This window comes from Electrophorus electricus, unplaced genomic scaffold (genome assembly GCF_041902795.1).
Source record: "Electrophorus electricus isolate QZ-2024a unplaced genomic scaffold, ASM4190279v1 Scaffold37, whole genome shotgun sequence".
NCBI classification, from domain to species: domain Eukaryota; kingdom Metazoa; phylum Chordata; class Actinopteri; order Gymnotiformes; family Gymnotidae; genus Electrophorus; species Electrophorus electricus.
The window spans coordinates 519,992-547,883 of record NW_027658660.1 but is presented as its reverse complement, the minus strand read 5'-3'; positions in this window follow the sequence as shown (position 1 = coordinate 547,883).

The window sequence follows — 27,892 nt, the reverse complement described above, 5'->3', positions numbered from 1 at the left end:
TCTCGAGTCTGTCTCTCTCCTGAGGCTTCCCTTAGCCATTCAAGTTTCTCCCCGTTTTCTGGTTTTGTTTGGGAGCTTTTAGTTCGAGTTTTCCCCAGTGCATCGGGGTTGCCATTTCTTTCCGTGGCGTTCTTTGTTCTCCCCTTTTCCACGCTCACCGAGGTGTTTCGTTTTTTCCTCTTGTTTTGCTTGATCCAAGCTCTAACTGTTCTGCACACGAGCCCACCATTGTTAGAGTGTGGCTGCTTACCCAGTAAGCTATTGGTGTCCTCACCTAGCTGACCTGGATTCAAAACCACCTTACAAAGTCCAGGCCTTGGTTATTCTAAGCTTAAAATGAAAACGACAGAAAAAGGTAAAATCATTTCAAGTTTGGTTTATTTGTCGCATACATAGTCATACACAGTATAACTCACAGTGAAATGGTTGAGTGCTCTGTCCAATCTGAGGAAAAAGAAAAACAGGGGTGCATAGAGAAATATATTCTATATATATACAAAAATATATTAATAGTGCATGTACAATATATATATATATATATATATATATATATATATATATATATATATATATATATATATAATGTTTATATGTACAATGTATATATGGATATTTATATATGTATGTACAGAATGTACAGTCCCATCTTGCAATTGACATATTTACAGTTATATGTTACATATTACAGTTATATTGAACATATTACAGTCATTTCTATTACATATTACAGATTTTGACATGAACAGCTGATCATTTTTTTGTTTTTATTCCTCTTAAAGTTTGAATGTTCAGATTGTCAGTTCTTACAGGTCATAGCTGATCATTAGATAAGTGTATTGGGTTGCATTAATATAAATGTAAAGATCAAAAAAACAAAACCCCACAGTGTAGCTTAAAATAGAGAATAATTCTGTAATATTCCTTTATGTACAACACAATTTCAAATGACCTTATTAACAAACCAGTAAAGACAGGACGAGAAGCAAAGGTCACTTACACGTATTAAATCTTGAAGCAAACAAACTGCAGCTGCAAGTGCCACACTGCCATCCAGTTCCACTCTCTGGTCTGGCGACGGTCATATTACAGGAGCAACGAGAGGCTGCCAACAGTTTCTTTTAGCTTGTCTACTGAGACGGTGAAACTGGCCAACCAGGTGAAAAGCATTGTGAAGGAGAAATGACTTCGACTGCCGACGTGGGAAAGTAGCAGTCAGAGCAGGTCTATTGGAGCAGTGCGATGGACTCTGCCCAACAATGGGCTGCAAGCCCACATCTCTGCACATAGCAACAGTATGTGGTTCCTAGGTGCCCAGTCGGCTAGTTTTAAAGTTCAATTCAAATATTAAATAAAAATGCAGACTTCAGAATTGGTTAAATAGCATAACTGTGCACGTACTTTATTGTAGGTTAACATTAACACGCATTATTGAGGCACCCTCTGGAGAATGTCTAAAAATCAGAGAACCCACATTTTCATACATTTTTCAGTAGTGGTTATGTATTCACCCCACATTCCTTTACATATTTGCGTTTGTCTTCACGTCCATTGCATCCAAACCATACATTTGTCAATATATGCAAAGTAATATAAAACACCCACACCAGTTGGAACCTGTTAACACCACATTCCAAGAGATTTCTCTTGACCTTATCCTAAAGAGATGGTCCTGAGCCTGATGGAAATAATATCTCATACTTGGGAGGACATGGACGACAACAAGCTAAATGAGATCTTCAGCAAGTTCGGCCCAACGCTGAGCCGTCGCGTCATGACAGACGAGAGCGGCAAGTCCAAGGGCTTTGGCTTTGTGAGCTTCGAGAGGCACGAGGATGCCAAAAGGGCTGTGGATGAGATGAACGGGAAGAAGTTGAATGGGAAGCAGCTGTATGTGGCTCGTGCCCAGAAGAAAGGCGAGAGGCAGACAGAGCTCAAACGCAAGTTTGAGCAGATGAAGCAGGACGGCACGACTCGCTACCAGGGAGTGAACCTGTACGTTAAAAACCTAGACGACAGTCTGGACGACGAGCGTCTGCGTAAAGAGTTCTCTCTATTCGGGACAATCACGAGTGCCAAGGTGATGACGGAGGGCGGCCGCTCCAAAGGGTTCGGCTTTGTGTGTTTCTCCTCGCCGGAGGAGGCCACCGAGGCAATGAAGGAGATGAACGGGTGCATCGTAGGCACCAAGCCGCTGTACGTGGCCCTGGCGCAGCGCAAGGAGGAGCGGCAGGCCCACCTCACCCACCAGTACATGCAGCGCATGGCCAGCGTGAGTGCCGTGCGCAACCCAGTGCTCAACCCCTACCAGCCCGCCCCGCCCTCCGGCTACTTCATGATGGCCATTCCACAGTCTCAGAACTGGGCTACCTGCTACCCGAGCAGGCAACTGGCACAGCTCCACCCCAGCACCCGCTGGGCTACGCACAGCATTCAGCCACAGCATTTCCAATACATGCCGAGTACCATCAGGCCCGCTGCAGACCAATCTCTGGGCCAGGAACCTCTCACTGCCTCCGTGCTGGATCTGGAACCTCCGCAGGAGCAGAAGCAGATGTTGGGTGATCGATGGTCTGTTTCCCGTGATCCAGAACATGCACCCCAACCTTGCAGGGACGGGTTTGCTCCTGGAGATCGACAACTTGGAGCTTCCGCTTATGCTGGCTGAAAAAATAAAAACGCATTAAATATTGAAATATTTTTGCCTGGTCCATAGACTCCAGTTTCAGGCCTTGATTACAGTAAACTAAAACAACATGTAAAAAGGCTAAATGATTGACACGTGTACAGTCGGTGACTCCTTTCTTTTTGTTCCTCTTACTGTTCGAATGCTCAGAATGTCAGTTTTTGCAGTTGACAGCTGAGCATTAGGCATGTGTATTGGATTGTATTAATAATACAATTGAGGATTCATTGCTGTTCAGGGACCCAGCAGTGGTAACTTGGCAGTGGTAGGGCTTGAACTAGCAACATTCTGATTACTAGTCAAGTAACCTCTGAATAGTATTATTATGATTAATATTATTAATATATCTTACACTGAGGTCTGCTGAAGCTTACCCAGGATCCTTTGCAGCAGCCTGCCATATGCACAAATCATTACGAAAGGACACAGAATCTCTAAACTCCCTTGTTTTATGTTATTAGTTTGTCTAATTCAATGTTAAAGCACTTTCCCCTGTAAACACTCTTTTTATGACCTCATTTCACCGTTTCATGACTTTATGCCACGAACCAACCAACTATTCTTTTATACAACTCTTTTCAAACACTTCAACCATTGTGGGTAACTACACTATTATACACCTGTAATTCTTGTTATGCTATTTATTTTATTGGTACTGTCGATACATCGATGTTAGGAGAAATACCTCATGAATACTTTAAATGAATCCTTAAAATGACACCTATTCCATTTACTAATGCTAAGCTTGCTACAGTCTGAACTTCTAGCAAGTCAAGAGAAGTCTCATGCAGTTTCTGTATTTTCTATAATTGCTTAATATATGGATGGTTTTAAACTCAATAACATACGCACTTGCAAAATATGTGAATATAAAGGAACAAAAATAAATTAACATAACCACATACCTAAACATCATCTGGTACCATCACCCCATCACCCCTCAATGCAGTATGAGGATGGTCAGATTGTTGTATTTACTAATAGTTACCACTAGTATTAAAATAACAGTAAGCCCAAACTGTTCGACTATGTCCTCTTAAACAAACCTGTGATTTTTTAAATATTTGGACCACATCCTCCTGCAGAATAAAACAATCAGGAAATACAGTTGAGTTGGCCCATACCGCCCTCACATCAGTGTGATTTCCATCAATGACGTGTTATGGCTCTGGGTAAGGAACAATGTTATATTGTTCAATAAACTTTTCACAGGATGCATATTTTTCATTGTTTTAGCAAAGTTTTCGCTACCTCTATACAGCAAACACCAGAATCGACAAGGTTTACATTAATTATAGTCAGTAGAATTAAAGGGAAGAGGCCATATAAAAGGCTGGGATCTACGTTTAGCAGACTCGGCACTGTGTTACTAGATATTGCCCACATTCCAGTAATTTTATTAAGTCCTCTTTAAACAGAAAATAAAGATGCAGAATTAATTGAAGAGAGTAGTAGGTCCATTATTTATTTTGAGCTCAGCGTTACATACAAACGAGGCATAGTCCAGAATATGTCTAATAATCACACAAGGAACACACATTTTTATCCAGTTTTCACAACTGATTATGTGATTGCCACACCTTCTCTACATACTGGTGTTTGAAATCTCAACCACTGTGTTCAACCATACATTATTCAATATATGCAAATTGAGATCTATCATTGTACAAATTGAAGCTTGACCCCAGTATATCCTATTGGAAGATTTTCCTGGGTTTTTTTTTTTTTGTTGTTGTTGTTTTTGTTTTTAACAAAGATAATCTCAACTCATACCATCAAACACCTGCAAGATGATGTTGCAGGTCAGTATCACCCTGCTCTTATGGTAAGATAATGAACCTTGCTTAGCCACAGAACTCTCGAAGAGGCTTTCACGTCTTTTAAAAGCCGGGATCTTTACCAATACTTAGGAAGCTATTTCTCACGGGAACAGTCCAGAGTCATCTGCCGTAGACTTCCACAGAGGCCTTGAAACCACCTGCATCAGAGCCTCTGCTCTGCACTTACAGACCCACAAAGGCCTTAAGATACCCCAGAAACATTATTCCTCTTTATGCTTTCAAACACAGTCTTGCACCACTCTGCACCTGTTGCAGAGAGCTTCAAAGCCTATTATAATTAGATCACAGATCGCCTCATGAAAATACCTTTACCCCAAAACATTTTATTACCTCAGGTGGAACAGTGTGTATAGGCCTAGACCTCTTTAGATGTAACTTAGAACCGCCGGTGACCGCTGTATGCGTTTCTTTGGTTGTACAAGCTCCACTGAAGGACTCCATGAATAGTTGATGATGGAAGAGGGGTATATCAGATTCACCCCTTCTGCCTCCATGTGACAAATTAACACACTGCATAAACTTTTAGAAATAAATCAGTCTTTTAACAAATGGTAAACATTCTCTAGAAAAGATTATCTTGTAACAATTCATTGAGTATATGAACTGTTTTTGTGTCCTTATATCTATAAATGAAAAGTAATAAAACATTATAGATGATAAATAAATTACATAAAATGTATAAAAGTTCACAAATAAGAAAGTACCTGAGTCTGCACTTTTCTCCACAGATTCAAGAAACTCGTGAAAGTTGGAAGCTATAGAAACACATAGTACAGAATTATAGACTGACTGAGGTGTGAGCAGAAAGATCGCCATGATGTCCTTATATCTAAAGCACTCAAAGCATTGATGCTATGTAAATAAACTGTGATCCGATTGGTTCAATCTAAGTAAATAGATTCACCTACTTTGAAGTTAAAGTTTTTCTCAAAAGGTTAGAACTGGTTGACTATACTTTGCCGTGTTCTGTAATAGAAAATGTAAACATTTATATCTAAAATATTGCACGACAGAAATCAATTCAAGACTAACCTCTAATGACCGCTAGATGGGGGAAGATATCAAGTAATAAATGAGTCCAGATCCTCCTGCCCGACAATACGGTGAGACTCTGTTTTTACGTGTGATGGAAAATGATACGAAACTATGTATTATGTGATTCATATAAAATCACACTGATCCTTTTGTTCTTAAATTAATAATGCCGTTTGCACATTTATATCCGCCTGTTGCTGATTAAGTTGAACATGTATCAGGAACTGTTAACATCAAGGTCAACTTGACACACAACCCACACTGTTTGGAGTCAGTTTGGGTTGGTTTGTGGAAAAAACCAAGCTGAGAGCTGATTGGCTTATAGCCACAGCAACAAAGGAAAGAAGAGCTGCTTAAGAAAAGATGATTGGTTAAAGACAGCACAGGAGTAGTATAACTAGCCACGGTTTTGTATACTCGGGGCTCCCTACCTGAGGAGAGCCAAACATTTATTTTATTCTTTTTCTTATTAAATTACTCTCTTAATCACGTCTGACTTGCTGTTTGTTCAAAATTCCACAACATATGTCATTACTACGCCGCACAAAAAAGACCGCCATATTTGTAGTTCCACAATGTGAAAAGGCGTCATTTTCTATGCAAACGAATGAATAAACACCATGCCATGCCTTGCTGTATCCCCTCTTTGCACCGCTGGACAGACACACTCATGACACTGTACTCATCAAAAGCAGCACCAGAGACGCACTGAGTCATATCCCGCTACACACCTCTCAGGCCAGCTTGTTTGCACGTTTTGTCATAAAACTTAAAATGTCATTTGTTGCCATTATATGTAAAATTACCTATTTAAAAAAACAAATAAATCAAAAAGTACTTGTGTCTAGAGAAACACGTGGCTAATCACCTACAAGAAATAATGTCAGTGATGTTTGGGGCAGGTGTTTCAAACTTGCCCAGACTCTTGAGAAGCACCTAAACGCTCACACAAGGGTGTCCGCTTGCCAGAGTGCTGCAAATACTGCAGGAAGGGCTTTGGTGAAACAGGCCACATGGAGGAGCAGAAGACAATCCACACAACTGAAGAAGCCCATAGCTGCCCAGTATGTCAGAATCCACACGGGAGAAGAACCCTGTAGCTGCCCAGTATGTCAGAAGCAATTTGTGCAGCTGGGTAATGAACCATATTTGTACCCATTCGTATGTTGGGAGCAAATCAGTTGAAGACTTGAACAGTATGTTAACAATCAGTTAAAATTACTGTTGATGACAAGAAAACAATGGCTAATATGTTCCTTCACAGCTATGTCATTGGTTGATCTATTTTTGTCAGATTTAGTGCTTGTTTGGGCAAGTGTGTTAAAGTCTTCCTTTGTTTTTGGTTTTGTTCCTTTTCATATAGTTGTTTATTCCTTTTTGTCTAGTGATGTCCATTATCCATTTAAAATCTGTCAAATTAAACAAATGTGAAACGAATTCCATAGTATTCAGATTTGATTGCAAAAGAGACCAACCACTCCCCGTATTTTGAATTTTGCATATACAGTATATGTGCAGTTCCAGCCTAGTCCACTGATCCAAAATCTGGCCCAGATGTATCTGTTGACTGCAAATTTGAATGATTTCTGTGCTCTGCAGCAAAGGAGCGTTTGGTTACTATCTGATGGATTAAAATAGGCTTGTTGGTAGCAAAGACATCACTAAAGTGTACAGAGCAAAGGTACTCCAGGACCAGGATGGGTAAGTAGCAGCTTGATCAGTGGAATCTTCTGTGAGACGTAACAGGATTTCGGTCTTAAATGTAATGTTAGATCAAGTGAAAAACTTTAGTGGATTGAAATACAGATAAATAAATCCACTAAAAGTGCATCTGCATCATTGGTTAAAAAGTTGTTCTGCTAGTTGTCTGATTTTGTTCCAGTAATCTAATGTTTCCTGGGACTAGGTGGTTCAAGATTATATTGGTGTTTGCTTTATTTCTGTGATTTTTTTAACCATAGTCTAATTGTTTATACTGTCTACCAAATGCAATACTGAGTAGTGAAACACTGACACAATCCCTTTTGGCATCGGACATTTGTAATAATTTCAATAATCTACAGTTGTAAATCAAGAGGGCAGCATTATTTTAAAGTCTAGTTTCCTTTCTCTCTCTCACTTTCTGGAATTTTTCCATCTGTGTTTTTATTAAATTTAAAGATGGAAAGGGTATTAAAACTCCCTTTAACTGACATCTCTTCCACTGAACTTGTAGAGAAAGTGATGATATGAAGATGATTATGTTTATCGCTTTCACTCAGAGATCATTGTCTGAGGGTCATGTTGTACAGTTCACGATGCCCCGGGTTGCAATCAGGAGGTTTAACAGTGATGTGCCAAACAGTTGTCTGTGGTGTTCTATATGATCATCACAGAACATCACACATAACTGGTCAAATTGTATCTCCAGTAGGATATTTGTGTATTATACTATATATTAGCAGCATAACTTTATGATGCAATTAAAAACCCCATCCCCCTGAATACCAATCATATTACATATCTGGGTATTAAATTCTCTTCCCAGTTGTCTGTTATTCAAAAATAAATAGTCATCCAATTATTAAAACAATAAGCGACGAACTTCATTGATGGACAAATTTGCCCCTTATGCTCTTTGGACAAACTGCAATAATTAAAATGAGAATATTACCTAAACGAAATTATTTGTTTTCAATTATTCCAGCGCCACCAACCTGTCTAAAATCTTTGGACAACATCATAACTTGATTCTACTGGAAAAATAAATCACATAGAATCAAACTCACAACATTACAGAACTGTAGTTGATTATTGCAAATCAACTACAATATGGAATAAAATGGATAAAACCTAGTATATCAGACAGAATATGGATAGACATAGAGCAAACATTATGCAAAGATCTAAAAGTCAGACTTACCATTTATCAGTCAAATCAATTAAAGAACATTCATGATCAACAATTTGTGGGTGGCCATGATACTAACAGCCTGGTGGAAATTCCACAAGATATCAAACTCCACACTAACATAAACATAACACTGCTTTCATGTCACTTCCACAAGTAGCCCAAACATAAGATATAGAAAGCAGGTAAGAGCAACTATCAGTTCAGAGACATTAAACTCACCTGCATCCATATCAGTATTATAAACATTCCTAATACAAAAAAACTATCACATAAGATATACAAAATAATAATGAAATCAAATCGCATAATTACTCTCCCATCGAGACAATGGGAGGAAGATTTATTACTAGCCCCCGACGCCACAGTCTGGATTAAAATGTATAATAATAATTACCACATGACAGCAACACTAACCTACAATGCATTCAGTACAAAATAATACATAGATTACATTATACTACACATTGGATGTTTAAAATTGGTTTCACAAGCTCAGCAATCTGTACATACTTTACTCCAAACACAGCTGACGATTACATTCACATCATGTGGCAGAGCACACCTATCAAGTAATTTTGGCAATAGGTCATCACACACATGTCCCATGATTTAAATAACCCTATCCATCCAACACCATCTTTATGTCTCCTAGGAGACATGTCATCAACCAATGTGTCAATAGAAAAAAAACAGGATAATATATATATAACATTATTAATTGCAAATACAAACATACTCATGAATTGGAAAACAAAAAATAATATTAGTGTCACCGAATGGAAAAATCTATTGATAGACTACATATCAAAGGAAAAAATCTCAGAATGAATCAATAAGAACCAATAACCTAGACTGGACGCCTTTGATAAAAAGTTTACAGAGCTAATCCATAAATGATAAATATACCAATCTAGTACGTGTACATATACAGTGCACTCGCACATAGCCTCTCTCTCTCTCACACACACACACACACACACACACACACACACACACACACACACACACACACATTCCCGTAATGGTGCAGGTGGCTAATACTTAAAATACTCTATCTGCATTTCCCGTTTGTCTGTTTCGTCTCTGTTCGTCTTATTTTTCCTCTCTCCCCTATTCCCGTTTCCCCCACGTTATTTATGTCTGTTCATACGTTTTATACACCCGATATAGTTGGACACAGTGAGAAGTTAGAAATAAATAATGAATAAATAATAAAGTTCTAAAGGTCCTCCGATGGGCGGAAATCAATTGATATATTTATTTCTCCAGATTTCTAACTCGGAGAGAAAAAGACGTCCTTTTACAATCCAGGCGATGATTTTTAACCTCAAAGAACATAGGCCTGCTCCAAGGCAAACTGATTTCATCCCATTAATTAACTTTAATGCGATGTTTTTTGCCGAGCATTAGGCTAAAGAAAATGAATGTTGCTGCGTTTATCAAACTAAAAGTATTTATTCTGAGCCATGCGGTAAATGATTCAGTGTGAGCAGCATATGGACGATTTTTGGAAAATGCTGTGACTAGGTAATATTTTGAAATATAAGGCGTTGTTAAAGCCCTCATTCACGCTATTAACGTTATAAGTTAAAATAATTGAATAATTCATAAATAAATAAATAGCGTTTGTATAATATTTAAAAATAAACATTTACGTAAAAGCACTCTTACGTAACAACCAAGTTGTCATGTATTTGAATCTAAAGCTAAAGTGTTGCTTTGATCGCTTTGGTCGGTCGACACTTGCCTGGCTCTGTTGAATTGCTGTTTCAAACTGTTTTATAATTCGTGCAGTTAGATCATTTGGTTAAATCATTTACGATTTTATTTTATTCATTTACTACTTTCGACTACGATTTCCAGAAAGGTTGACCGACGATCCTCACGAAAATGAATCCAAGTGCTCCAAGTTCGCCGATGACTTCGTTGTACGTGGGTGACCTTCATCCAGACGTTACCGAGGCCATGCTATACGAGAAATTCAGTCCTGCTGGCGCAATAGTCTCCGTACGGATTTGCAGGGACGCGATGACCCTCCGCTCACTTGGATACGCATACGTGAACTTTCAGCAGCAGGCAGATGCTGAGCGTGCTTTGGACACTATGAACTTTAACATCATCAAAGGCAGACCTGTGCGAATTATGTGGTCCCAGAGAGACCCCTCTCTGAGGAAGAGTGGAGTTGGCAACATCTTCATCAAGAACCTTGACAAGTCTATTGACAGCGAAGCTCTTTACGACACATTCTCTGCCTTTGGGAACATCCTTTCCAGCAAGGTGGTGTGTGACGAGAATGGCTCTAAGGGCTACGGCTTTGTGCACTTTGAGACCCGTGAGGCTGCGGAGAGAGCAATTGAGAGACTTAATGGCATGTTGCTCAATGACCGCAAAGTGTTCATTGGCCACTTCAAGTCTCGCAAGGAGCGAGAGGCTGAGATGGGGGCCAGGGCCAAAAAGTTCACCAATGTGTACGTCAAGAACTTTGGAGAGGACATGGACGACGACAAGCTGAAGGAGATCTTCAGCAAGTTTGGCCAAACGCTGAGCACTCGCGTCATGACCGACGAGAGCGGCAAGTCCAAGGGCTTTGGCTTTGTGAACTTCGAGAGGCACGAGGATGCCCAGAGGGCTGTGGATGAGATAAATGGGAAGGAGCTGAATGGGAAGAAGGTGTATGTGGGTTATGCCCAGAAGAAAGGCGAGAGGCAGACAGGGCTGAAACGAAAGTTTGAGCAGACGAAGCAGGACGGTATGACTCGCTACCAGGGAGACAACCTGTACGTCAAGAACCTAGACGACGGTCTGGACGACGCGCGTCTACGTAAGGAGTTCTCTCCGTTCGGGACCATCACAAGTGCCAAGGTGATGATGGAGGGCGGCCGCTCCAAAGGGTTCGGCTTCGTGTGTTTCTCCTCGCCGGAGGAGGCCGCCACGGCCATGACGGAGATGAATGGGCGCGTTGTAGGCACCAAGCCGCTGTACGTGGCTCTGGCGCAGCGCAAGGAGGAGCGGCAGGCCCACCTCTCCAACAAGTACATGAAGCGCACGGCCAGCGTGAGTGCCTTGCCCAACCTCGTGCTCAACCCCTACCAGCCTGCCCCGCCCTCCGGCTACAACATGGAAGCCATTCCACAAGCTCAGAACTGGCCTGCCTACTGCGCAAGCAGCCAGCTGGCACAACTCCTCCCCAGCCCTTGCTGGGCCATGCAGTGCATCCACCCACAGCAAGTCCAGGATATGCCGAGTGCCATCGGTCCAGCCGCATCCTGCCCGCAGGCCTTCAGCGCCATCCGACCAACCACCGCCTGCCAGGTCCCACGCACGATGGCCTATCAGACCATGGCATCTGAGGCTCCGGGGACAGGGATGGCCAGCGCGGAAGCTGCCAACAAGGCGTCGCTGGTGAGAGCAGTACCACAGTACAAAACCACCTCAGGCGTTCACAGCCCACAGCAACACCTGGGCACACAGCCCTTAGATATAAATGTCGAACTTACCATTTATCAGTCAAATCAATTATAAAACATTTATGTTTCTCAACCCACAGCAGCACCTGGGGGCAGAGCTCCAGGTGCCCGTGCAGCTGGCTGCGGTCCATGTGCAGGGTCAGGAACCTCTCAGTGCCTCCATGCTGGCTGCTGCACCTCCACAGGAGCAGAAGCAGATACTGGGTGAGCGTCTGTTTCCCCTGATCCAGAACATGCAGCCCACCCTTGCAGGGAAGATCACGGGTCTGTTCCTGGAACTGGACAACTCGGAGCTACTGCATATGCTGGAGTCTCCTGAGTCTCTGCACCCTAAGGTGGATGAGGCAGTCGCTGTGCTCCAGGACCAGTGCGCGCAGGAAGCCGCTCAAAAACTTTAACCAGTGCTGCGCTTCTGGCTGTCTAATGGAAGAATAAGCAGTAAAAAAAATTAACATTTTAACTGAAAAAAATAAACATTGAAACTGAAATGCATTGAACATTGAAATATTTTTGCCATGTCTGTAGACATCAAGCCTGTAAGGGTTGGCACCAGGCCGAGGCCCCCTCGACCAGAGGGAGGCGTCGAGTCAACCACGCCACTGATCAGGATCAACACCCAACAGCTGGGCTAGACCTTATATAAGCCCAGTGACCCAGTCATTCAGTGCTGGGTTTTTGTTAAAGTTTTGAGCCAAGCTCCTAGCCGGTAACTCTGGGTATTGAGGTCTGTGAGCCCTTGTGCTATGCCTCTTTTCTGTTCTGCGAGGGTGTCAGTGTTTTTACACGTCCCCTCCCTTCTCCAGATTTCCCCTCTCGAGTCTGTCTCTCTCCTGAGGCTTCCCTTAGCCATTCAAGTTTCTCCCCGTTTTCTGGTTTTGTTTGGGAACTTTTAGTTCGAGTTTTCCCCAGTGCATCGGGGTTGCCATTTCTTTCCGTGGCGTTCTTTGTTCTCCCCTTTTCCACGCTCACCGAGGTGTTTCGTTTTTTCCTCTTGTTTTGCTTGATCCAAGCTCTAACTGTTCTGCACACGAGCCCACCATTGTTAGAGTGTGGCTGCTTACCCAGTAAGCTATTGGTGTCCTCACCTAGCTGACCTGGATTCAAAACCACCTTACAAAGTCCAGGCCTTGGTTATTCTAAGCTTAAAATGAAAACGACAGAAAAAGGTAAAATCATTTCAAGTTTGGTTTATTTGTCGCATACATAGTCATACACAGTATAACTCACAGTGAAATGGTTGAGTGCTCTGTCCAATCTGAGGAAAAAGAAAAACAGGGGTGCATAGAGAAATATATTCTATATATATACAAAAATATATTAATAGTGCATGTACATATATATATATATATATATATATATATATATATATATATATATATATATATATATATATATATTATGTTTATATGTACAATGTATATATGGATATTTATATATGTATGTACAGAATGTACAGTCCCATCTTGCAATTGGCATATTTACAGTTATATGTTACATGGTGGTTATTGAACATATTACAGTTATATTGAACATATTACAGTTATTTCTATTACATATTACAGATTTTGACATGAACAGCTGATCATTTTTTTGTTTTTATTCCTCTTAAAGTTTGAATGTTCAGATTGTCAGTTCTTACAGGTCATAGCTGATCATTAGATAAGTGTATTGGGTTGCATTAATATAAATGTAAAGATCAAAAAAACAAAACCCCACAGTGTAGCTTAAAATAGAGAATAATTCTGTAATATTCCTTTATGTACAACACAATTTCAAATGACCTTATTAACAAACCAGTAAAGACAGGACGAGAAGCAAAGGTCACTTACACGTATTAAATCTTGAAGCAAACAAACTGCAGCTGCAAGTGCCACACTGCCATCCAGTTCCACTCTCTGGTCTGGCGACGGTCATATTACAGGAGCAACGAGAGGCTGCCAACAGTTTCTTTTAGCTTGTCTACTGAGACGGTGAAACTGGCCAACCAGGTGAAAAGCATTGTGAAGGAGAAACGACTTCGACTGCCGACGTGGGAAAGTAGCAGTCAGAGCAGGTCTATTGGAGCAGTGCGATGGACTCTGCCCAACAATGGGCTGCAAGCCCACATCTCTGCACATAGCAACAGTATGTGGTTCCTAGGTGCCCAGTCGGCTAGTTTTAAAGTTCAATTCAAATATTAAATAAAAATGCAGACTTCAGAATTGGTTAAATAGCATAACTGTGCACGTACTTTATTGTAGGTTAACATTAACACGCATTATTGAGGCACCCTCTGGAGAATGTCTAAAAATCAGAGAACCCACATTTTCATACATTTTTCAGTAGTGGTTATGTATTCACCCCACATTCCTTTACATATTTGCGTTTGTCTTCACGTCCATTGCATCCAAACCATACATTTGTCAATATATGCAAAGTAATATAAAACACCCACACCAGTTGGAACCTGTTAACACCACATTCCAAGAGATTTCTCTTGACCTTATCCTAAAGAGATGGTCCTGAGCCTGATGGAAATAATATCTCATACTTGTAAGTGTGCTGGAGCCTATCCACCATCCTTTGCAGAAGCCTGCAGAGGCCTTTACAGAGGCCTCTGCCCTGTACACAAATCATTCTGAAAGGACACATACCATTCTGTGATTATGTTATTAATATGTCTAATTCAATGTTAAACCTCTGTTCTCTTTTTATTACCTCAAGCACCAGACCTGAGGAATTTGCACGGTCTCAAGGAGTGCGTGAAGTTTATCGCTCAGTGGAAACAAGAGGTGGAGCGTGTCTGTAAGCCTGACGAGGGCGCTGCAGCTGCATCCAGTAGCAGTAATGACTGCGGTGGAACCGTACACCCCCACACTGTTGCCAGCACATTTTTCAGTGGGCCAGCCGTCTCAAAGCTGTTGATACATTGTTCAGTCCACGTGAAGGGCAGCAGGAGAGAGGAAGTGAAGAGAGGACCTAGGCAGTGAAGGAGACCAAGCAGAGAAACACTGAATGGGCTAAAGAACTCCAGACAGTCTCAGAGCGGTGCGGCATGATGAGGGCAGAGTTGGCACAGAATTTCAGGCAGCTGGAGCTTAAGAAGAAGCTGGAACCCATGCTGCCTGTCCTGGACTTCATCGCATGGTCTCTACTCAAACATAACCAGGATGTAGTTTCACAGCTTTGGGTCCTCAGTAAACAGCGATCCTGGAGAACTTCAAAATCCATTCCAAATTCATTGTGGAACTGGATCTGCAGTGCTGTGGATGAGGTCACATTGGACCCCATGACCAAACATGCGTGGCTGCTGCTGTCTGATGACTGTAAGAGGGTTCAGGAGTACCTGACTAAGATGAAAGTTCAGTTCACCTCCCAGCGCTTTGACACTTGGCCCTGTGTGCTGGGCTGGGAGGACTTCTCTTCCAGCTGTCTTTCTATAACTCACAAATCTAGACATTTATTGGAAACGTCCGGGAGAAGCTGTAACCCCTCTTTGTACTGCTAGATGGCCGCACTCTCATGACACTGCACTCATCAAAAGCAGCACCAGAGACGCACTGAGTCATATTCCCGAACGCACCTCTCAGGCCAGCTTATTTGCACATTTTGTCGTAAAACTTAAGATGTCTGTTTTATTAAATTACCAAAAACTTTTTTTCAAAATCAAAGTATTTGTAGCTACAGAAAAACATGGCTAATCACAAAAATGAGAAATAACGTCACTGATATTTGCAACATGTGTTTCTAACATGCACAGGCTCTTGAGGAGCACCTAAACCCTCACACAGGGGTGTCTGCTTGTCATAGTACTGTAAGGAAGGGCTTTGGCGAAACAGGCCACAGAAAGCAGCATATGAGAATCCACACAGGTGAAGAACCCTTTAGCTGCCCAGTATTTCAGAAGCAGTTTGTGCAGGCGGGTAATGAGCCGCATTCGTACCCATTCATATAGGATGTTGGGAGCAAAACGGTTAAAGACTTGAAAAGTATGTTAACAATCAGTTAACAATCAGATTACTGTTGTTAGGTTGTTAACAATAGAGTAATAAATGGCTAATATGCTTCTTCCCAGTTATGCCTTTGCTTGATCTATTTTGGTCTGATTTGGTGCTTGTCTGGGCAAGTGTGATAAAAAGTATTTTTTCGTTTGTTTTTCATTTAGTTCCTTTTTATATCGTGTTCTGTTCCATTTTATATGTTGTCTATTATCCCTTTAAAGTCTGTCAAATTAATCAAATGTGAAGATTTCACTCTGTTCAGATTTGATTGAAAAAGAGACCAACCACTCCCTGCATCTTTCATTTTGCATATACAGTGCATTTGCAGTTAACCGTTTCTTGTTTGTATTAATCGCGTGTGATTCTTGTGAGTGCCGTTAGTGTTCTGTGTTAAATGTTAATAAATTTACGTCCCAGACGTTGGAGTCTGTGCGTCCTGCCCCTCACCCTGCGGCACTCGGGCCACCCCTCGTTACGCTACTGTTGTAACTCAAGAGCGAAGCACCATTTTAAAGTCTGGTTTCCTTTCTCTGTCTCACTTTCTGAAATTTTTATGTCTGTGTTTTTTTAAACTTAAAAATAGAAAGGATATTAAAACTCCCTTTCACTTAATGGCCTCTCATCCAATGAGCTGTTAGAGAAAGTAATGATAGTTAGATGAATATGTTTATAGATTTCACTCCGAGAACGTTGTCTGAGGTTAATATTGTACAGTTCATGATGCCCAGGGTTGCAATCAGCATGTTTAACAGTGATGTGCCACACAGTTGTCTGTGGTGTTCTCTATGACCATCACAGAGCATCACACATAACTGGTAAAATTGTATCTCAATTAGTATATTTGTATATTATACTATTGCAGCAGCATAACTTTATGATGCAATTAAAAAACATTCCCCATCCCTCTGAATGCCAATCACATTACATATCTGGGTATTAGATTCTCTCTGCAGTTGTCAGTTATTCAAATTTAATATCATTCCAGTTTTTAAAACAATAAGTGACAAACTTCATTGATGGACAAATTTGCCCCTTATACTCTTTGGAAGAATTGCAACAATTAAAGGGATAATGCCTAAGATAAACGATTTGTTTTCAATTATTGCTATCCAGCTCCAGCAACCTGGTTTAAACCTTTGGACACCATCATAACTGGAAAAATAAATCACAAAGAATCAAACTCACAATGATACAGACCTGTAGTTGATTATTGCAAATAAACTACAATATGTAATACAATGGATTAAACCCAGTATATCAGACAGAATATGGATAGACATAGAACAAACATTATGCAGAGATATAAAAGGCAGACTTACCATCAAGCAAATCAATTAAAAACATCCATGTTTCAACTGTTTGACAGAGGCCATAACTCTAACAGCCTGGTGGAAATTCCACAAGATAACAAAGAACTATTCATTCTCGTATTTGGAACAATCAAGACTTTACCTTCAACAACAACAAAAATTATTAAACTTTACACCTTGGATAGAAAAAGGCAAACATATTCCTCATAACACTACTTTCATGTCACTTCCACAAGTATCCCAAAAGTATGATATAGTAAGCACCCAAATGACCAGCAACACTAATCTACAATGCATTCACTACAAAATAATGCATGGAGTACATTATACTACACATAAGATGTTTAAAATTGGTTTCATGGACCAGCCCCTTCATACATGAGGTCAATGGTCAAAGCCCGATCTGTACCTCGAGTACTTCGAACCTCAAGTACGGCTCGGCTTGAAATACCTTGCTTCGGGTCTCATGGACGACAAGCATCGAGACTATTTTCTGTCCTGGCTCCAAGATTGTGGAATGAACTCCCGCTTGCTGTCCGGACAGCAGAGTCCTTTGCAGTCTTCAAACCCAGACTGAAGACCCATTTATTTGCAGAATATTTAAAGGACAACTGACACTGCTCCCTTATTGACTGACCAATTTAATACTTATTGTAGGGCATTTATGCTTTTTAACAAACTCTAGCACTTATTGTTTATAGCATTTATCATTGTTTAAGACAGACCTTATGTATTTTGCACTTCTAAGTATTAGCATTTATCCCTGTATTCTACAGTATTCTTGTTCATTGGTATGTTTAATTCTAACCTACTATACTGTACTTGGACATATTCTATGAGTAAATGACAAAGCACTTTTGTAAGTCGCTCTGGATAAGAGCGTCTGCTAAATGCCGTAAATGTAAATGTAATTGTTTCACAAGCTCAGCAATCCTACTTACATACTGTCACGATACGGCCCCTGCTTCCAAACGTCTCCTTGTTTGTATGTGTGTGTGTCAGTTAGGTGAGTAAGGGACTGCAGTGTCCTGGACCTGAATGCCTTTGAGAGGCAGGTGGAGCTGGTCCTCCTTGGGGATTCTCCCTTGGGGGGGCTTTCAGAGAAGCGTCGTTGTCCTATGAGGACACTCCCTCCGTGAAGTCTCGCAGCCCCAGAACTTAAAGCGCCTACGCCTAAGCCTCGTAAAGACAAGGAGGCAACGTCACCAGTGCCCACCCCTGAAACGGACAAATCAGCTGGTGCGCTTCCGGACCTGCGGGCGACAAATCGTGAGCAGCCGCCTCCACCCAAGCCATCGAGGGAAGATCCCGCCCAGCCGGTCCAACCCAGCCGAAGATAGGAAGACTGGCTGGAGCTCCTGATGATAACTTCCCTGGACTGTTTAGTAATTCCTTATAGGAAGACTGGCTGGAGCTCCTGATGATAACTTCCCTGGACTGTTTAGTAATTCTTTATGTAGTCCTGATCACATACCTATCCTGATCACCGCACCTATCCCTGTCTCAAATATTGCCCACACCTGAGTCCTATTCCCCTCATTACCAACCCCTTTAATAAGCTTCTCCTCATCGCATACTAGTCGCGAAGTATTGCTTTCCTATATGGCGTACGAGCGTTTCCTCATCCTGTGTGGTTTCCTGGTTATTGACTCCTGCCTGCTTTCTAGACCTCGTCTCCTGCCTGACCCTCCGTCACCTCCTGAACGCCACCCCGTGTACGACCCCGGACCGACCCGACCACGCTTACCTGTCTTACTACACGTATTAGTACGGCTGCTAAAAAAAGACCTCTGCAACCGGACCTATATTTAACAGCATATCAGTAGGATAGTAGTAATACTGTAGTAATAGGTTTCTAAAAATGTATTATATGCACTATTTTTACAGCCTCTGAAAAAACATTTGAGGGTTAAGCTGAAATGTTAACACTTTCCTATTTATGTTCACTGTATAAAATAAAATAAGTGCATGTGACTACAGTGAACAAGGAATATGTTGTCAATATTTAGATAGATGACAGCATGACAGATTTAGGACATTAACAAATATGTTATTTTATCTGCCCATCACAGCATATAATTGAAAGAAAATCATTATGGTTCAGTTGCTCTTCATTAGTTCTTTATTTTTGCATCATATTAATTGTTAATAATTTGCTAATGATAAGAAAAGTTTCTGCGTTTTCATTACGAAATAATGTCATTTGATCATATTTATAATGCCTTAAGGCCATTTCAAATTTAACAGTAATGGATTTTCAGTGTAAATTTGCATTCCTGCAAAAATAAAGGCCTGTATTTTCAATGTTTAAACATATGAGCTCCGAATGGTCAAATTACGGAGCAGTAGATGGTTTTGTATACTCGGGGCTCCCTACCTCGGGAGAGCCAAACATTTATTTTATTCTTTTTCTTATTAAATTACTCTCTTAATAACGTCTGACTTCCTGTTTGTTCAAAATTCCACAACATGCGTCATTATTACGCTGCAGAAAAAAGACCGCCATATTTGTAGCCCCAGAATGTGAAAAGGCGTCATTTTCTATGCAAACGAATGAATAAACACCATGCCATGCCTTGCTGTATCCCCTCTTTGCACCGCTGGACAGACACACTCATGACACTGTACTCATCAAAAGCAGCACCAGAGACGCAATAAGTCATATCCCGCTACACACCTCTCAGGCCAGCTTGTTTGCATATTTTGTCATAAAACTTAAAATGTCATTTGTTGCCATTATATATAAAATTACCTATTTAAAAAAATAAATAAATCAAAAGTACTTGTGGCTAGAGAAACACGTGGCTAATCACCTAAAAGAAATAATGTCAGTGATGTTTGGGGCAGGTGTTTCAAATGTGCCCAGACTCTTGAGAAGCACCTAAACGCTCACACAAGGGTGTCCGCTTGCCATAGTGCTGCAAATACTGCAGGAAGGGCTTTGGTGAAACAGGCCACATGGAGGAACAGAAGACAATCCACACAATTGAAGAACCCCGTAGCTGCCCAGTATGTCAGAATCCACACGGGAGAAGAACCCTGTAGCTGCCCAGTATGTCAGAAGCAATTTGTGCAGGTGGGTAATGAACCACATTTGTACCCATTCGTATGTTGGGAGCAAAACAGTTGAAGACTTGAACAGTATGTTAACAATCAGTTAAAATTACTGTTGATATCAAGAAAACAATGGCTAATATGTTTCTTAACAGCTATGTCATTGGTTGATCTATTTTTGTCAGATTTAGTCTTGTGTTAAAGTCTTCCTTTGTTTTTGGTTTTGTTCCTTTTCATATAGTTGTTTATTCCTTTTTGTCTAGTGATGTCCATTATCCATTTAAAATCTGTCAAATTAAACAAATGTGAAACGAATTCCATAGTATTCAGATTTGATTGCAAAAGAGACCAACCACTCCCCGTATTTTGAATTTTGCATATACAGTATATGTGCAGTTCCAGCCTAGTCCATTGATCCAAAATCTGGCCCAGATGTATCTGTTGACTGCAAATTTGAATGATTTCTGTGCTCTGCAGCAAAGGAGCGTTTGGTTACTATCTGATGGATTAAAATAGGCTTGTTGGTAGCAAAGACATCACTAAAGTGTACAGAGCAAAGGTACTCCAGGACCAGGATGGGTAAGTAGCAGCTTGATCAGTGGAATCTTCTGTGAGACGTAACAGGATTTCGGTCTTAAATGTAATGTTAGATCAAGTGAAAAACTTTAGTGGATTGAAATACAGATAAATAAATCCACTAAAAGTGCATCTGCATCATTGGTTAAAAAGTTGTTCTGCTAGTTGTCTGATTTTGTTCCAGTAATCTAATGTTTCCTGGCACTAGGTGGTTCAAGATTATATTGGTGTTTGCTTTATTTCTGTGATTTTTTTAACCATAGTCTGCTTGTTTATACTGTCTACCAAATGCAATACTGAGTAGTGAAACACTGACACAATCCCTTTTGGCGTCAGACATTTGTAATAATTTCAATAATCTACAGTTGTAAGTCAAGAGGGCAGCACCATTTTAAAGTCTAGTTTCCTTTCTCTGTCTCACTTTCTGGAATTTTTCCATCTGTGTTTTTATTAAAGTTAAAAATGGAAAGGGTATTAAAACTCCCTTTCACTGACCTCTCTTCCACTGAACTTGAAGAGAAAGTGATGATATGAAGATGATTATGTTTATCGTTTTCACTCAGAGATCATTGTCTGAGGGTCATGTTGTACAGTTCACGATGCCCCGGGTTGCAATCAGGAGGTTTAACAGTGATGTGCCACACAGTTGTCTGTGGTGTTCTATATGATCATCACAGAACATCACACATAACTGGTCAAATTGTATCTCCAGTAGTATATTTGTGTATTATACTATATATTAGCAGCATATCTTTATGATGCAATTAAAAACATTCCCCATCCCCCTGAATACCAATCATATTACATATCTGGGTATTAAATTCACTTCCCAGTTGTCTGTTATTCAGAATAAATAGTCATCCAATTATTAAAACAATAAGCGACGAACTTCATTGATGGACAAAGTTGCACCTTATACTCTTTGGACAAACTGCAATAATTAAAATGAGAATATAACCTAAACGAAATTGTTTGTTTTCAATTATTCCAGCGCCACCAACCTGTCTAAAATCTTTGGACAACATCATAACTTGATTCTACTGGAAAAATAAATCACATAAAATCAAACTCACAACATTACAGAACTGTAGTTGATTATTGCAAATCAACTACAATATGGAATAAAATGGATAAAACCTAGTATATCAGACAGAATATGGATAGACATAGAGCAAACATTATGCAAAGATCTAAAAGTCAGACTTACCATTTATCAGTCAAATCAATTAAAGAACATTCATGATCAACAATTTGTGGGTGGCCATGATACTAACAGCGTGGTGGAAATTCCACAAGATATCAAACTCCACACTAACATAAACATAACACTGCTTTCATGTCACTTCCACAAGTAGCCCAAACATAAGATATAGAAAGCAGGTAAGAGCGGAGCAGTCAATGTGCCTAATATGACTGCAAAAGCCTGGCAGGACAGGAGGTATTCCTGCTTCTGCTAATCAGCAAAAGGAAGCTCCTGGCAAAGTGACGTGGACTGCAAAAAAATCACCAGGAAGGTCAAGCTACAAATGCCAGAGAGGAGCAGGGAGCACCAAAAGTTCCATAGCATCCTGCGGAAAGAGTACCACATAAGCATGGAAACAGTACAGCAACCCATGGTATGAGCATGGACAGATGAGGAAGAGCTGCTTGAACAGTACGTCCCCAATAAGCAGGCAGCATGTGGATCCGTCTCACTATTTCATCGGCAGAAATGCAGGAGCAGGTGATAATACTCCTGGGCCCAGCACTCTTCAACCTGGGTACTTTAAGGAGAACACGGCAGCCTCCCAAAAGTGATACAAAGTCCCAAAATGGCTATTACCTGTGCTGAATAACAGTATGAAGGACAAATCTACCCCTGTCCAAAGTTTAATTGATTTAACTGAATGCCAACTATACTACCACCATCAATCTGTGTAAGGTGTACTTGCAAGTGCCTTTAGCACCAAAAGCAAAAGAACTCAGTGTTTTCAACACATTTCATCCAAGCATCATCATGTGAAATGTTGTTCTTTTCGGAAATTCTTCATCTAAATATGGTTGTGTTGCTAATGAGATCATATTATTTGTTACTCTTTAAACCTTATTATTCCTTTAAGATTCAAAGTCTACTGTGTTAGGAAACCTATGTGAGAATATAAAATCCGCAGTTTCTGCATGCTTGTGTGATGAATACAGAAAGTGATCTCTTATACCTGCGGAATTAAGGCTTCAAATGTCTTGGTGTTCAGACGATATGGAGAGGCTCTGGGAATCTGGAAGGATAAACGTTTGTTTCATTTTCAGGGACTGTTGATCATTTATTTGTCCATTCATTTATTACACTATTAAGGGATTATTAATGTGCACTGGGAGAACAGTATAAAGTTATCAGTCTTCTTCATCAGTCTTCTAACTAAATAGCCTGGTCTTGTAAGGTAACCACATCCACACCTTTCCCTCAGTGATGGCAAGGAGTGGTTTAAACTCACCATGTCGTCTGTGATTCTGAGTGTGAGTGCTCCTGCATTTTTCTACACAAAGCCTGCTGAGTTGACAGTGAAGGCAGAGATGCCCATATACAGCATGTTGCTTTCATCAGGTGGCAGTGAAAATGGTGTCGGGGCAAAAGCGGGTTTCTTGTGCACTCCAATGTTGTAAAACTCCCCCTATATAGAGAGCAATGCAGAGATTAACTTATTCTTTTACAGCTCCTGGGTCTTGATTCTTCGTTCAGATTAAACTGTTTTATCAGTGTAACCTTTGTGTAACCTTTTTTTCCTACAAAAGCCCAACAGTGCTTTCTGGATACACTTAGGCACAGTTTTGCAAGTGCTCCTGTTATTCCCTGTTAATTCAGATCTTTGGCTCAGAAAGGCTTTCTTATGATCATTATGGTCATTATTCTTATGCTTTGACAACTTGTGCCTTTTTTAACTTGTGCCTGAAAACCCCTTTACCTATGCCAATGATAAAACACTGATGAACTCCTGCAAACAAGTTGTAGTTTATTAATTAGTGCATTAATCTTAGTTTGGGATCTTTAATGGCCATCTTAATCTGTGTATATTATTTGATTGTTGGTTCTTTCCTAGCTGAATGTAACTTCCTCTCACAGTAGTGTACAACTTCCAAGCTTATCAAAGGATAGTGTTGTAGTCAGGACCATTAAAAAATCATTCAAGCAAAGACCAAGATTTTGTAGTGTTTGAATCTGAGACAAGAATGAGACTTATTTAACAATGATTTTACTTTAATTATACCACTCACTGAAAATGTATTGTAAATTGTCATTGTCATAAATTGTCATAAATAATTGTCATTATAAAGGCAGCTGAATATAAACAAATATAAAGCAAAAAGGTTCATATGGTCATTTTTATTATTAAATTAAAACATAGTAACACTTAAATAATTGCTATCTGCCCTTGGGTCAATCATGGAAAGGATTAACTAGATGTGTTCTGTAATGTGTTAAATCCTCTTGATAAATGCATAGCTTTAGCTATATCATAAAACATATGATGAGTCCTTTTCTCATTATTACTTGTGTACAACAAAAGTTTGTGTGACAAGCAGCAACATGTATATTTACCAATTTATGAAAACGGGAGTATGCGCAGTGGGAGAGTAAAAATATTTTAAAATGACTCTCAATTAATGGCAATGCATTTACAATAAGTCTCTTGCCACAATAACAACACTGTCTGGATTTGCCATCAGCTGGTTGATTGCAGCATCGTGCAGCCTGCAGCCTAGCATTTGTTTGCAGGGGAACATATACTGCCATAATTATTACCATAATGAATTTTTTAAGGAGAAAGAATAGTCTGTACATTAATGTTAAAAATTCCAGATCCAGATAGCAGTGTTTATGTATGTCAGTGGCTGTGCACCAGGACTTGTGAATGTACACACACAAACCTCACCCTTTGGGTCTTCCCCAAGTCCCCTGTCCTGTTCGCACTACTAGTTAAGAGCAACCAGCTAACTTGATAGCAGTTTGACTCAATAATAATAAAAATAATAAAAATAATAGTAATAATAATAATAATAATAATAATAATAATAATAATAATAATAATAGTAATAACAATAATAGTAATAATAATAATAGTAATAATAATAATAATATGGTGCTTCCATGCACATCAGCAAGCAAATAGGAACACTAGCACTTGCATGAAATTAAGCATATTAGCATTTCTGAAGGTAGATTATTTAGCCTGCTAAAATAGCAGGTGTGGCAGCAAATGTCTGTTCAAAACACTATGTCACAGGTATGAGTATCATGTATTTGCTATAGTATGATTGTTCATGTTTGTAAATTTAAAGCTTACAAATGCTGTATTTACAGTGTATTACAGGTTATTAAAATGTGGCAGTAATTATTAGGATATAGAGAATTGTAGTGTTTAAACAAATGATTATGTCAGAAGTATGTTTAGGGGAGAACACACCCTGACCCACCCAGAGTTGACACACACTTACCTTACATTATTGATCATAAACTTGAATAGCTACAATACTGTCTGCTAATCATGCAGTTTGAAGTTTGCAAAGTGTGTACCCAGACAAAATCTGTGTTAAAACTTTCCTTTAACACCGAGTCATACATGAGTCAGACATGATTCTGAATAAATGAATGAATGAAAAAATGAAAAGCCTTATTTCATTTCAAACTGCACTTCAGGAACACTGAGCTCAAGTTCTGAGGAAACTTCCCTGCATATTTTCAGGGGTTTTCTGCCTCACCATGCCTGAATCACCTCATAATGAGCTTGATAATGAGGAGACAGGGTGACTGAGGCAGTGAACACTCCTCACTGAGCATACTGGCTTCCAAGAGCTGGAGCTGGGAAGACCTATAGGTCTGTGACACACACTCCCACCCAGTCCTGATACTAAGAAGGTGGAACCTACAGGCTAATATGCAGCTGCTTGTGCATCAATAGGCGTCTGGGGTGTCCATCACTCAGGGAGGCGTGGCTGAAGGCGTGGCCTTGCAGACTCTGAGAGCTGGCTGAGGTAATCTCTAAAGGAGAGAGTAGTCACCAATAATCATGGAAATGTAGCCACAACTGTACAGTATATTTCACAGCCATGTATATTACATATCACAGACAGGCTTACCAGAATAAATATTCCACACATACAGCTCATATATATCTGTGTGTGTGTGTGTGTGTGTGTGTGTGTGTGTGTAAAAACATGCTCCTGTTTTAGTCTCAACACAGACAGATATACATGTAGGAGTAGCAAACTGAAGTAAGAGCTCACCTTCACCAGTACATAGTCTCCAGCTTTAACAGTGACAGGTACGAATTGATGTGCGTAGACAACTACACAGGGTGGCCAGAAGCGTGGCCAACAAAACGGGAAGACAGTGCTTCAGTGGTAAAGTTCCTGGTGAACCAGTACATTCCTCACCATGGGTTTCAGAGAAAGGTGAGATCAGATAATGGCACTCATTTTACAGCGCGCAATTTGCAGGAGTTAGAGAAAATGCTGGGTCTGAAACATTCATTTGGGGCAGTGTATCATCCTCAGTCTCAAGGTAAGGTGGAAAGGATGAATCTAAATGCGAAAAACAAAGTGGCCAAAATCTGTGCACAGACAAAATTAAATTGGGTTGATGCCTTACCTTTGGCATTAATGCAAATTAGATGTTCAGTGAATGCAACAACTGGTTTTACCCATTTTGAATTGCAGACAGGTTGAGGATTTCCAGGACCCCAGGGACCCTTAACAATAAATGAGAAAAGAAAAACATCTCACACACACATCATACTTTAATGAATTGCAAAGTATCGTTTCAGCTTTCTCCACGCAGGAGGGGGACCGGATGGGGAGCAGACAAACCCAGACGATACCCATTACGGACTCGGGGCTGCTGAGAGTCATCAAGAGAAAATGGAGTGAGCCGAGGTGGACAGGTCCATTCCAGGTGACAGAAAGAACCAGCCACGCCGTACGCCTGAAGGGTAAAGGGGAAACGTGGTTTCATCTGAGCCAGTGCGCCGCCGCAGAGTCACCGCAGAGGAGTCTGCAAGAGACAGCGAGGGACCTTGCTGAAACATCACCTAACTCACCTGACCCGGAAGGGGCAGAATAATCCCCGGGAGCAAAAGGGTCAAGGTAGTCCACCCTTAGACCCCGAAGTAAGAAGAACAGAACACCAGTGATGACTTCTGGACAATTGTGTTGTTTGATTATTTGTTGGTGTATTGTGTTGTGTGTTTCCATTTACAGTTTGGTCACGCTTGGGTTAAATAATAGCATGGCAGTAGGAAAGGATTAAAACATTAACAACAAGACGGTGAAGAAGAATGGGGGTAGAGATTGGTGGATGTGTAGCATGTGCAGCCGCAAGACCCAGACTTATAACCACCCCGGCACCCCTATTCCCACAAAAAGACCCCAAGGGTTATGCGTGCATGATTGGCCTGACTAAGGAAAGAAACCCTAAGAATTGTGACACTTTGAGCGTTATTTTCCCCCCCATCAGTAACAGAACCAGGACAGGACTATTTTCACCCGAAAAGGGGGAGGGGAACTACACGTGCTTCGTTAGAAGTTCAAGCACACCTCAAGTACGCTTGCCGCACATCCCGGCGGAATGGTGTAACCGCACGGTCACTGGGAACGAGTCTGTGGGTTCATGGGCACGAGCAGGATTGTATGATTATTGTGGAAGGATGACTTTGGTTGTTAACATGCCAGAGAATTCGGAGGCGACATGCGCCATGGTCAGGTTAGCAGCTCCTTTATTACTGATAGGCAAAAAACTACACAGGGACCCGGTAACTGATGCAGCAAGACAGTAGCGAGAGGCATACCATTTTGATTTAACAAGGAATACCCCCACATACATAGATGCAATAGGAATACCTCGCGGAGTTCCGGACAGATATAAGTTAGCAGACCAGATAGCAGGGGGATTTGAGAATATTCCGATACTTTCTGCATTATTCCCCATTACTCCAAATAAAAATGTGGATCGGATTAACTATGTACATTATAATGTCCTCAGGCTAGCCAACCTGACTAGGGATGCAGTGGAAGGACTTAGAG